This window comes from Rana temporaria, chromosome 5 (genome assembly GCF_905171775.1).
Source record: "Rana temporaria chromosome 5, aRanTem1.1, whole genome shotgun sequence".
In the NCBI taxonomy this organism is placed as follows: Eukaryota; Metazoa; Chordata; class Amphibia; order Anura; family Ranidae; genus Rana; species Rana temporaria.
The window spans coordinates 12,463,596-12,476,457 of NC_053493.1; the positions used below are offsets into that span (position 1 = coordinate 12,463,596).

The 12,862-nt window shown below is 48.2% G+C and overlaps 1 long non-coding RNA gene across 2 annotated transcripts; it reads right to left on the minus strand.

Moving 5' to 3' along the window:
* Window positions 1–8,172: 8,172 nt before the first annotated feature.
* LOC120939813 lies at window positions 8,173–9,308 on the minus strand. Of its 2 annotated transcripts, XR_005749372.1 has the most exons (4): window positions 9,152–9,308; window positions 8,897–9,030; window positions 8,564–8,703; window positions 8,173–8,398 (listed from the first exon to the last, which is right to left on the minus strand). It is a non-coding gene; the product is annotated as an uncharacterized LOC120939813 (long non-coding RNA). The 2 variants fall into 2 exon arrangements; XR_005749371.1 differs by having other exon boundaries at window positions 8,897–9,304.
* Between the last annotated feature and the right edge of the window lie 3,554 nt (window positions 9,309–12,862).

Below are 12,862 nucleotides of genomic sequence, written 5' to 3' on the forward strand. Positions count from 1 at the left end.
AATGCTGGTCCTCAAGACGATGGAGGAAACAAAGTATCATTGTGAAGAAGATCGACTGTTAAGTACAGCAATGGCCTGAAATTAAATTGGCAGAGAATTTGTATGTGTGTATGCAAAAAAAGCCTAAACGCGCAAGTTCAGATATCGCAAAAATGATTATGTATTTTAGTATTTCAGTAGCACCAACTGCTCCGCAGCGCTGTACAAAATGGGACATGTAAAGGTTATATCATTGGCGGCGGCGCCGTAGCACGTGCTTCCCCCCCCCCCCAGAGGAGCAATAATTATTAAAGCTTGACAACAGCTGCTTCACCCCCCCCAAAAGAAGTTATTTTCTGTCCACCCAGTCCTGAGATTTACACAGGACTGGGTGGACTAGTATCGCCAAACCTTTGGCTTCATCAGGGGATTATGACGTGGTCACGTCATAATCCCCCTGATGAAGCCAAAGGTTTGGCGAAACTAGTCGGGAAGACCCGACCATTTGCCTGTATTATGACGCTTTGCTCCCATGTTCATAATGTACTGTTCATGTGCTAAATTAGACCTCTTTTTGTACTTAACCACTTCCGGACCGCCGCATGTAGATATAGAATGGCACGGACAGGCACATTGGCGTACCTGTACGTCCCTGCCTAGACGTGGGTCGGGGGTCCGATCGGGACTCCCCCCCGCTACATGCGGCGGTTCCCGTGGCTTCATGAGTGATCTGGGACGATGGCGCGGCTATTCGTTTATAGCCGCTCCGTCGCGATCGCTCCCCGGAGCTGAAGAACGGGGGGAGAGCCGTATGTAAACATGGCTTCCCCGTGCTTCACTGTGGCGGCTGCATCGATCGTGTGATCCCTTTTATAGGGAGACTCGATCGATGACGTCATTCCTACAGCCACACCCCCCTACAGTTGTAAACACACACTAGGTGAAGCCTAACACCTTCAGCGCCCCCTGTGGTTAACTCCCAAACTGCAACTGTCATTTTCACAATAAACAATGCAATTTAAATGCATTTTTTGCTGTGAAAATGACAATGGTCCCAAAAATGTGTCTAAATTGTCCGAAGTGTCCGCCATAATGTCGCAGTCACAAAAAAAATCGCTGATCGCCGCCATTAGTAGTAAAAACAAATAATAATAATAAAACTATCCCCTATTTTGTAAACGCTATAAATTTTGCGCAAACCAATCAATAAACGCTTATTGCGATTTTTTTTACAAAAAATAGGTAGAAGAATACGTATCGGCCTAAACTGAGGAAAAATATTGCATTTTTTTCAAAATTGTCGCTCTATTTTTGTTTATAGTGCAAAAAATAAAAACCGCAGAGGTGATCAAATACCACCAAAAGAAAGCTCTATTTGTGGGGATAAAAGGACGCCAATTTTGTTTGGGAGCCACGTCGCACGACCGCGCAATTGTCTGTTAAAGCGACGCAGTGCCGAATTGTAAAAACCCCTTGGGTCATTTAGCAGCATATTGGTCCGGTCCTTAAGTGGTTAATAAACTTTTTTATATTCAATTGTACTTATGATCTTGGTTTCTCTTCGTTGGCACAGTGATAACCCCATTTCCCTCTACCCCTCTTCTTAATCAATTTAAGGGATGAGGTGCCGTATCCATTTTAGGACCTTCGGCCTCTAATTATCCATTTAGTAGTAAGCAGCATTTGTGGCCCCGCTACTAATTGCAGATGTCTTTTTTCTCCTGATATTCTTCTTTAGGCAGATAGAGGGCGCTGTGATTAGGGATGAGCTTGGGTTCCTGGGTTCAGTTTGGGGGAAGATTTGCCAACCATGGGGTAGATTCAGGTACCTTTTGCGGCGGCGTATCTCCAGATACGCCGCCGTAATTTGAATTCCGCGCCCGCGTAGCGTTACGCCGATTCACAAAGGCAGTTACGCTGAAAAAAATAGGCTTCCTCCACCGACGTTACTTGATTGCGGCGGCGTAGAATTGTGTGCAATCTCACTTTGGCCGCTAGGGGCGCTTCCCTTGTTGTCGGCGTAGAATATGCTAATTTCTTAGATACGCCGATTCACAAACTTACGCGCGCCCAGCGTTCTTTTTTTTTACGTCGTTTGCGTTAAGGCTTTTTCGGCGTAAGGCTGCTCCTGCTATTAGGAGGCGCAGCCAATGTTAAGTATGGACGTCGTTCCGTTGCGTAAGTCGTCCGTGAATGGCGCTGGACGCCATTTACGTTCACGTCGAAACCAATGACGACCTTGCGACGTCATTTACCGCAATGCACGTCGGGAAATTTTAGGGACGGCGCATGCGCAGTACCTTCCGCGCGGGAACGCGCCTAATTTAAATGATCCACGCCCCCTACCGGATCATTTGAATTACGCGCGCTTACGCCGGCCCCATTTACGCTACGCAGCCGCAACTTACGGAGCAAGTGCTTTGTGAATACAGCGCTTGCTCCTGTAAGTTACGGTGGCGTAGCGTAAATACGATACGCTGCGCCGCCGTATCAGTGCGCTCCCCTACCTGAATCTACCCCCATGACTAAAGATTGGATGTTGAGTCTGAACCTCATTAAAGACAATGGGAGCTGAACGCTAAAACACAGCTCTGGCGATTTTCGAGGATAATAGACAAAGGGGGGGTGGTCAAAGTATAAGGGGGAAGGGGGTGGGCACAGCCCTGTTCCTTTTTATTAAAAGGGGCATTTCCAGATTCTGATAAGCCCTTCCATCCCCCCAGATTCCCACAACCACCAGGCCAGGGTTGCGGAGAAGAGGCCCTTGTCCTTATCAACCTGGAGACAAGGTGCTGCTTTGTCCCCTGGTAGGGTACCTCCCTCGTGTTGGGGTCACGTCCAGTGGCGGTGCATCCATAAAGGGCGCAGGAGCGCCGCCCCCTCTCTCCTGGCACCGCTCTATCACCATAGATTCATGCATTGCATGAATCTATCTATGGTCGCCGCTGACAGCCCGTATTCAGGTGTCCGGCCCCTTTTCGGGCGCCAGGCACCTGAATTACAGCGGCAGGGGGTGTTTTTTGGCGGCACCTGATAAGAGCCGTAGGTTTCGAAAGGCGCCAAAAAATGTGAATAGCGGGCGCCATGCTGGGCGTTCGCTGATCACTCAGCTGTGTGTTAGCAAAGAGAGGGAATTCGCTTTGCTAACACTGAATCCGCCTTTCAGCCAATCAGGTTGCTGGGTCTGTTACCTGTCACCTGATTGGCTGAAACGTTAGGCGCTGTGATTGGTAGGCTGAGAGACGACGTTCAGGAGAGCGCAGCTGACCCGCTCCGAGACAGGTAAGTGCCGGGCAGCATGTGATGGGGCACACTGGCAGCATGGGATGGGTCACACGGGTGGCATCTGATGGGGCACACTGGTGGCATCTGAGGGGGCACACTAGCAGCATCTGATGGGGCACAGTAGCGGCAATTGATGGGCACACTGGCAGCATCTGACGGGGCACAGTAGAGGCAATTGATGGGCATACTGGCAGCATCTGATGGGGCACAGTAGCGGCAATTTATGGGCACACTGGCAGAATTTGATTGGGCACAGTAGCGGCAATTGATGGACGCACTGGCAGAAATTGATGGGCACAGTGGCTGCGTTTGATGGCACAGTGCCTGCGTTTGATGGCACAGTGCCTGCGTTTGATGCGCACAGTGGCTGTGTTTAATGGGCAATGTAGCTGTGTTTGATGGGCACAGTGGCTGCGTTTGATGAGCACAGTGACTGCGTTAGATGGGCACAGTGGCTGCGTTTGATGAGCACAGTGACTGCGTTAGATGGGCACAGTGGCTGCATTTGATGGGCACAGTGGCTGCATTTGATGGGCACAGTGGCTGCGTTTGATGGGCACAGTGGCTGCCTTTGATGGGCACAGTGGCTGCATTTGATGGGCACAGTGGCTGCATTAGATGGGCACAGTGGCTGCATTTGATGGGCACAGTGGCTGCGTTTAATGGCACAGTGGCTGCATTTGATGGGCACAGTGGCTGCATTTGATGAGCACAGTGGCTGTGTTTGATGGGCACAGTGACTGCGTTTGATGGGCACAGTAGCTGCATTTGATGAGCACAGTTGCTGCGTTTGATGGCACAGTGGCTGCATTTGATGGACACAGTGGCTGCGTTAGATGGGCACAGTGGCTGCAATTGATGTTTTTTCTTTCAGTTTGTTTGCGCCCCCCCCCAAAAAAAAATTGAGCACCACTGGTCATGTGGCCTGGTATGGTTCAGGAGGGGGGGGGGCACACACTTGTCCCCTCCCTTTCCTGGTTGCATGCTCAGATAGCAGTCTGTTACATATTTTTTTTGGGGGGGGGGGGGGGCTCTCGTTTTTTTTTTCTTCATTTTTTAAAATCCATTTAAGACCTGGATTTGGGGCCACCTCATGTTTTTTTCTCGAGTGGGGTTCCCCTTCAAATTCATACCAGACCTGAGCGTTGATGAGGGGGAGGGGGGGACGAAACAGGGAAAATGGAAGCACACAATAGTTAGAGAATCCCTATAAATCAGTTGATGGTTGTGGAAGTCAGTCCTTGTGTTGTCCCTCTCGTAGTGTGACCCCCCCCCCCCCACCCCCCATCCTTTTCTTCCCGCCCTTCACCAGATCACAGGTGATGCCGGGGTGATATGTGTCGGTGAGAGCTCTCATCTTCTCTCAAGTGGGTTTTTGCTGCTTTCAAGAGCTCCGAGCGACTATTGTGGCTTCCGCATCCGCGATAAGATGCTGGAATGTTCCACCTTATCACCAAAGAGCTTCAGAAGAAGGTGCACTTGTTTGTTCCTAGAGAAGATTCCGGCACACACTAATATCGCCTGGACACCGGGGCGGGAATGTATCGATCGGCCCTTCTCAGGGACCCCAGAAATCCCTTTCAGGAGTCGGGGAACCCCGGACAAGATTTATTATATCTACAGATCTCAGGACATTAGCAGATAATAATGTCCGGAAAAGATTTGCAGACAGTGAAAATTATAGCGTTTCCTCATCTTGGTGGTCAATGGAAAATGTCTTCTTATATTGGAGGTCAGTGGAGATGGCCCCCTTACATAAATGGTCAGTGGAGATGGGCCTCATATATTGATGGTCAGAGGAGATTGGCCGTTTACATTGACGGTCAGTGGAGATGGGTCCCTTACGTTGACGGTCAGTGGAGATGGGCCCCTTACATGGATGGTAAGTGGGGATGGGCCCCTACCTTAATGGTCAGTGGAGATGGCCCCCTTGCATTAATGGCCAAGGGAGATGGCCCCCTTACATTAATGGTCAGTGGAGATGGGCCTCATATATTGATGGTCAGAGGAGATTGGCCGTTTACGTTGACGGTCAGTGGAGATGGCCCTCTTTACGTTAATGGTCAGTAGAGATGGGTCTCTTACATGGACGGTCAGAGGAGATTGGCCCCTTACGTTGACGGTCAGTGGAGATGGGCCCCTTACATGGATGGTAAGTGGGGATGGGCCCTTACCTTAATGGTCAGTGGAGATGGCCCCTTTACATTAATGGCCAAGGGAGATGGCCCCCTTACATTAATGGTCAGTGGAGATGGCCCCCTTACATTAATGGTCAGTGGAGATTGGCCCCTTACGTTGACGGTCAGTGGAGAAGGGCCCTTACATGGATGGTCAGTGGAGATGGGCCTCATATATTGATGGTCAGAGGAGATTGGCCGTTTACGTTGATGGTCAGTGGAGATGGCCCTCTTTACATTAATGGTCAGTAGAGATGGGTCCCTTACATGGACGGTCAGAGGAGATTGGCCCCTTACGTTGACGGTCAGTGGAGATGGGCCCCTTACATAGATGGTAAGTGTGGATGGGCCCTTACATTAATGGCCAAGGAAGATGGCCCCTTATATTAATGGTCAGTGGAGATGGGCCTCATATATTGATGGTCAGTGGAGATTGGCCCCTTCCGTTATTGATCAGTGTAGATGGGCCCCTTACATTAATGGTCAGTGGAGATGGCCACCCTTACATTAATGGTCAGTGGAGATGGTCCTCTTTACATTAATGGTCAGTAGAGATGGGTCCCTTACATGGACGGTCAGAGGAGATTGGCCCCTTGCGTTGACGGTCAGTGGAGATGGGCCCCTTACATGGATGGTAAGTGGGGATGGGCCCCTACCTTAATGGTCAGTGGAGATGACCCCCTTACATTAATGGTCAGTGGAGATGGCCCCCTTACATTAATGGTCAGTGAAGATGGCCCCCTTACATTAATGGTCAGTGGAGATGGGCCTCATATATTGATGGTCAGAGGAGATTGGCCGTTTACGTTGACGGTCAGTGAAGATGGCCCTCTTTACATTAATGGTCAGTAGAGATGGGTCCCTTACATGGACGGTCAGAGGAGATTGGCCCCTTACATTGACAGTCAGTGGAGATGGGCCCCTTACATGGATGGTAAGTGGGGATGGGCCCTTACATTAATGGCTAAGGGAGATGGCCCCTTACATTAATGGTCAGTGGAGATGGCCCCCTTACATTAATGGTCAGTGGAGATGGGCCTCATATATTGATGGTCAGTGGAGATGGGCCCTTTACATTGATGGTCAGTGGAGATTGGCCCCTTCAGTTATTGGTTAGTGTAGATGGGCCCCTTACCTGGATGGTAAGTGGAGATGGTCCCTTACATTAATGGCCAAGAGAGATGGCCCCCTTACATTAACAGTCAGTGGAGATAAGTCTCATACATTGATGGTCAGAGGAGATTGGCCCCTTACGTTGCTGGTCAGTGGAGATGGGCCCCTTACATTGATGGTCAGTGGAGAAGGATCACTTACATTGATGGTCAGTGGAGATGGGCCCCTTATGTTGATGGTCAGTGGAGAAGGATCACTTACATTGATGGTCAGTGGAGATGGGCCCCTTCCGTTAATGGTCAGTGGAGATGGGCCCCTTACATTTGATCTCAGTGGAGATGGGTTATTACAGTGATGGTTAGTGGAGATGGCCCCCTTATATTAAAAGGTCATTTAAGAAGGGCCCCTTACACTGGAGGTCAGTGGAGAAGGATCCCTTACATTGATAATCATTGGAGATAGACCCCTTACATTGATGGTCACTTGAGACGGGCCCTCATATTGGTGGTCCCTAGAGAAGGTCTCCCTTACATTGATGGTCATGGGAGATGGGCCCCTTACATGTATGGTCAGTAGAGATGGGCCCCTTTCGTTATTGGTCAGTGTAGATGGCCCCCTTACATGGATGGTCAGTGAAGATGGGCCCCTTTCGTTATTGATCAGTGAAGATGGGCCCTTTACCTGTATGGTAAGTGGAGATGGGCCCCTTACATTATTAGTCAGTAGAGATGGGACTCAAACATTGATGGTCAGAGGAGATTGGCCCTTTACATTGATGGTCAGTGGAGGTGGGTTCTTACAGTGATGGTCAGTGGAGGTGGCCCCCTTACATTGAAGGTCAGCTATGAAGGGCCCTTTACATTGGAGGTCAGTGAAGAAGGATCCCTTACATTGATAGTCAGTGGAGATGGGCCCGCATATTGGGGGTCCCTAGAGAAGGTCTCCCTTGCATTGATGGTCAGGGGAGAAGGATCCCTTAGATTGGAGGTTAGTTGTTCCTCATAATGGGCACAGCAGGTATACAGACCCAGGAACTCAGCACAGGGATGGTGGGAACTCCTCATAATGGGCACAGCAAGTGTACAGACCCGGGAACTCAGCACAGGGATGGTGGGAGCCCCTCATAATGGGCACAGCAGGTGTACAGACCCAGGAACTCAGCACAGGGATGGTGGGAACCCCTCATAATGGGCACAGCAGGTATACAGACCTGGGAACTCAGCACAGGAATGGTGGGAACCCCTCATAATGGGCATGACAGGTTTACAAACCTGGGAACTCAGCACAGGGATGGTGGGAACCCCTCATAATGGGCATGGCAGGTGTACAGACCCGGGAACTGACTATAGGTCACACCCTCTGGAACACGGGAGGATCCAGCCAAATTAATAATCGCCACTACAGAGCCCAAGGTCTTCCATTAAGAGAACCCCCCAAGAATTGTCCAGACAGGAGGGCTATTCCTCGGGGGAGGCGCCCAATGTTCACACAGTTCAGATAAGACATCCTGCTCCCTAAGAAGGGGAAACGTTCTTCTTTCCTTCCATCCCCATCAATGAGAAAAAACATGAAATACCCCCTCAAGGGTGGGACTTTATAAGTGACACAAACACGTGAATGAGTAGAAAAATATATAGCAAATTTATTTAAACAATTTAAGTAAGGACATCGTACAGTGTCCTAGCAAGGATAAAAAACCACATGCAAGTGGTATACAGATCCTATTTGTAAAGCAATAAAACAGACATGAGACAAAAATTGGTCCAACCCGACAGCCGTTTCGGTATCTGTGATCCTTCTTCAAGGGGTATTACAGACGATCATTGTGTCAGAGAAATACATGTCTATTAGAAAAGAGATATATACACATATTACATAGAAAAAATTCAACTTAAACAATATTTACAACTCTAGTGACCGAAATTGTTAAAAAACATGGGGAAGGGGGAGACAAGAAAAGGACAGCCATACAACTATGTCATTTATCAAAACAGATATGAGTTACTTACAGTCAATAAGATCTGTAGATAGAGTCCTGTCTCAGTGTGAAAGTACGCCAAAAACAAGGGGAAAATGCTGTATATGGAGATCAATGTCTCTGTGTTCACGGGGAGGATATACAATCATAGCCTACCAAAAAGGTCCACGCCTAGGGAAGGAAGGGAAAGAGGAAAGAAAAAAAAAAAAAAAAAAAAAAAAAAAAAAAAAAATAATAATATATATATATATAATATGCATATATCATTATTTGTTGCATTCAAAGAGTTAAATGCAGACACACATTTATAGCAAAAAAGAGTAACCCCATAGAGCTGGTAATCCAAAAATGGAGAGTAACTTACCAGATATGGGAATCCATATAGGAGAGGGTATGCATGTGCCAGAGAACAAAAGTTCAGCCACAAGGAGACAAACTACCCAGATTATCCTATGTTTCAGGAAGGGTGGATTGCTGGGTGATCGCAGGCAGAGATCACTGGAAAAAGGAATTTAGGAGTATATATAAATAATATGTATGGCTAGTCTGGTGAAGTGTGCATAAAGGCACAGCACCAAAAACAAACAATAAGCCAAACATCAACAACCAGTGGTCCTACCTGCATGTGAGAAGTCTCCATAAGTCCAGCAGACGCCATGACAGTCAGAGACAATAGTGTCTGCAATGGGCTTAAATAGAGTCCATTAGTGGCTATGGCGCATGCGCGCGCGCACGTGCTGCGTAGTGACGCAATTGCGTCTTGGAAAAAAAAAAAAAAAAAAAAACGGGATGGGCTTGAATAAAGTACATTAGCGGCATAGGCGCATGCGCGCGCGTATGCGCTGCGTAATGACGCAATTACGGAAATGACGCTATTGTGATGAAACTCGCAAGTGGACACCAGCACATTGATATCAATGCGGTGACTACACTCGAACAATTATTGCCTGCACAGTCCAAATACATTTAACAGACGCCATGATAGTCAAAAGTATGGACGTCGCATGTGTCGATCAGCATGGTAACACCATTGCTGCAATGACACATGTAGTAGCGTTGGCATGATGATGCAATCGCGGCAGACGGGTATAAAGTCGCAATTATATCAATGTCAATATGGTGATTCCATATATGACATTGATTAAAAATTGAAAATAAAATTAAATTAAAAATTGGAAATAATAAAGGGAGGAGATATCACTTAAATGAGTGATTTTGCCAGTGCCAATCCACCCTTACACAAGTATATAACCCGAATTAGGATGACAATGCCATCAATACGGGGAAAAAAAAAAAAAAAAAAAAAAAAAAAAAAGGGGGGGGGGGGGGGGGAAAGAAAGAAAGAAGGAAGGGAGATGGAGAGGGCCTTTCGCACAGGGCGTGCCGGATATCGCCCAAATAATGGGAAGGAGCCGGCATGGAGTGTGCGCTGACGCAAGAAAGCAGTAATTACTGCAAATATGGGGGGCAAACATAACAAAACCCAGGTGGTGAACCGTAGGTGCGCATGATATGCCCCCCACGTGCGTCAGGTGGGGGCCAAATAGATACCCTCACCCGCGAAGCATTATACAGCAAATGAGTGTACAAAAAATGGTCGTATGGGGATGGATGTGGAGAAATCTATTCCTCCCATCCCCCGGAGGAAAACCCCTCCAGAAAAGGGCGATAGCTAACTATTTCATTAAGGCCTGGTTTTCTAGTAGCATCTAGCATGGCTATCCATCTTGTCTCCCTCTGCAGCAAGGTCCTATTCCAGTCGCCCCCTCTACTGTTGGGGTGTATTCTATCCAAAATGAGGAATTTGATTTTAGGGATCATCCCACCATGGGCGTCTCGAATATGGCGCCCCAGGGGGAGGTCCGGGTCTGCTTTCCGCATACATGTAATATGTCTGGAAGCGCGTTTAAAGAAAGGTTGTTTCGTTTTTCCAACGTAAAAAGCCCCACAGTGGCATGAAAGTAGATATACCACTCCAGGTGTTTTGCAGTTCGCAAAGTGGGAAGGTCTGAAAGTTTTACCATCAGGTAATAGAATATTGTCCCCAATGTTCATATATTGACACAGATTGCATCCTCCACATCGGAAGGTGCCAGGCCTTTTACATGGATCTGTGCGAAATTCACCCACGTATTCACTCTGAGTAAGGCTATCTTTGAGTGACTTGGTTTTACGGTAAGTGATCAAGGGTCTTAATGGTACATAGGGGGCTAGTAATGGATCTACACTAAGCAGATGCCAATGTTTAGAGATAATCCTGCCCACATGTTTGCTCTGCCTATTAAACCTGGTAATGATCCGAAGGGCATTTGGATTTGCGTCGGTCGGTAATTTCTTACATTGTTTTTTCTTGGTAAGTAGGTCATTTCTTGGTCTGGCACTGGCTTTCCTAAAGGCCTTTTTGAGGCAAGTTGGAGAGTAGCCTCTTAGAAGGAGCCGATCTCTTAGCTTGTCAGCTTCTATTTTAAAGGTCTCATCCTTTGTACAGTTGCGGCGTAGCCGCAAGTACTGGCCAAAAGGAATAGATCTAATTAAAGATACAGGATGTGCGCTTTGTGCATGTAGAATAGAATTACATGCAGTGTCCTTTCTAAACAACGCACTTGTAAGTTTACCAGATGGGTCTTTCTCAATGGTCACATCCAAAAAATTGATTGAGACATCACTATAAGTCATAGTGAAGGTTAAATTGTATGTGTTGTCATTCATGGCTGAAAGGCATGCTAATAACATTTGGGGGGTACCAGTCCAGACCAGCAGGATATCGTCAATATATCGACTCCAGTGTATAATGTGGTCTGTTAGGGGCAAGTAAGCCTCCTCAGACAGAAACCCCTGCTCCCACTCCCCCAGGTACAGGTTTGCGTAGCTTGGGGCACAAGAAGTCCCCATAGCTACGCCCTGTACCTGGAGGAAGTGGGAGCCATCAAATGAAAAAACGTTTCGAGTAAGAACATGTTCCAAGGCTGAAAGCAAAAAATTATCAAAGGTCCGGTTGTCTCTATGGGATTGGGATAAAGTGTGTCTGATCACCTCGATGCCCCTCCGGTGGGGAATGGAGCTATAAAGAGCCTCCACATCAATAGCCACCAGAAGGGCATCAGGGGGAACAGACAGACCATCCAGTTGTTGGAGAAGGTGCAATGTATCTTGAACAAAGGAGGGTAAATTATTGACATATGGACGTATTTGTTCGTCTATAAATTTACTAATGTTTTCTGTGATACTGCCACAACCCGAAACGATAGGACGTCCGGGGGGTGGTATCTTGTTTTTATGAATCTTGGGAAGACTATAAAACGTGGGAATTCTGGGGTGCATAGTCCTTACAAAATTCCACGTTTGAAGATTAATGGTTTTTATAGCATACGCATTGTCAATAAGTTTGTAAAATTCCTCATAAAACTTATTGATCTGCAGCCTAGAAATTTTAGTATACCATCCCCATCAATGAGCAGCCCCATCGCTGGAACATTGACAAGGGATGCTGCCTTGGAGCCATTTAGAAGGGACCCCAAATTAGAGGGCCCTACACCCCAACTGCTCTGTGACACATCATGGGAGATACAGCTAACTGTCTATGGAATTAGTAAACCCGCCAGGAGTCCTTCACACACCCAGAAGATGTAAGTTCCCCTTTGTTCTGCCCTCAGGTGCTCAAGGGAACCACCCCAGATATAGCAAAGGTTGCTGGGCATGTGATTTTCAGCCAGGTGTACGGCCCTCTAATAGGGTATTGCACTTCCAGTGGGGGTTTCCCTGATCTCCAGATGTCCACCTGTTGTACCAGCCGTGGGACTCCTCCAGCCTCTCGCCTGTGGTGCCAACTCAAAGATCCCTCCAGATGTCCACCTGTAGTACCAGCCGTGGGACTCCTCCAGCCTCTCCCCTCCAGATGTCCACCTGTGGTACCAGCCGTGGGACTCCTCCAGCCTCTCGCCTGTGGTGCCAACTCAGAGATCCCTCCAGATGTCCACCTGTGGTACCAGCAGTGGGACTCCTCCAGCCTCTTGCCTGTGGTGCCAATTCTGAGATTTCTCCAGATGTCCACCTGTGGTACCAGCGGACTCCTCCAGCCTCTTGCCTGTGGTGCCAACTCAGAGATCCCTCCAGATGTCCACCTGTGGTACCAACCGTGGGACTCCTCCAGCCTCTCGTCTGTGGTGCCAACTCAGAGATTCCTCCAGATGTCCACCTGTGGTACCAGGCGTGGGACTCCTCCAGACGCTCACCTGTGGTGCCAACTCAGAGATCCCTCCAGATGTCCACCTGTGGTACCAGCCATGGGACTCCTCCAGCCTCTCGCCTTTGGTACCAACACAGAGATCCC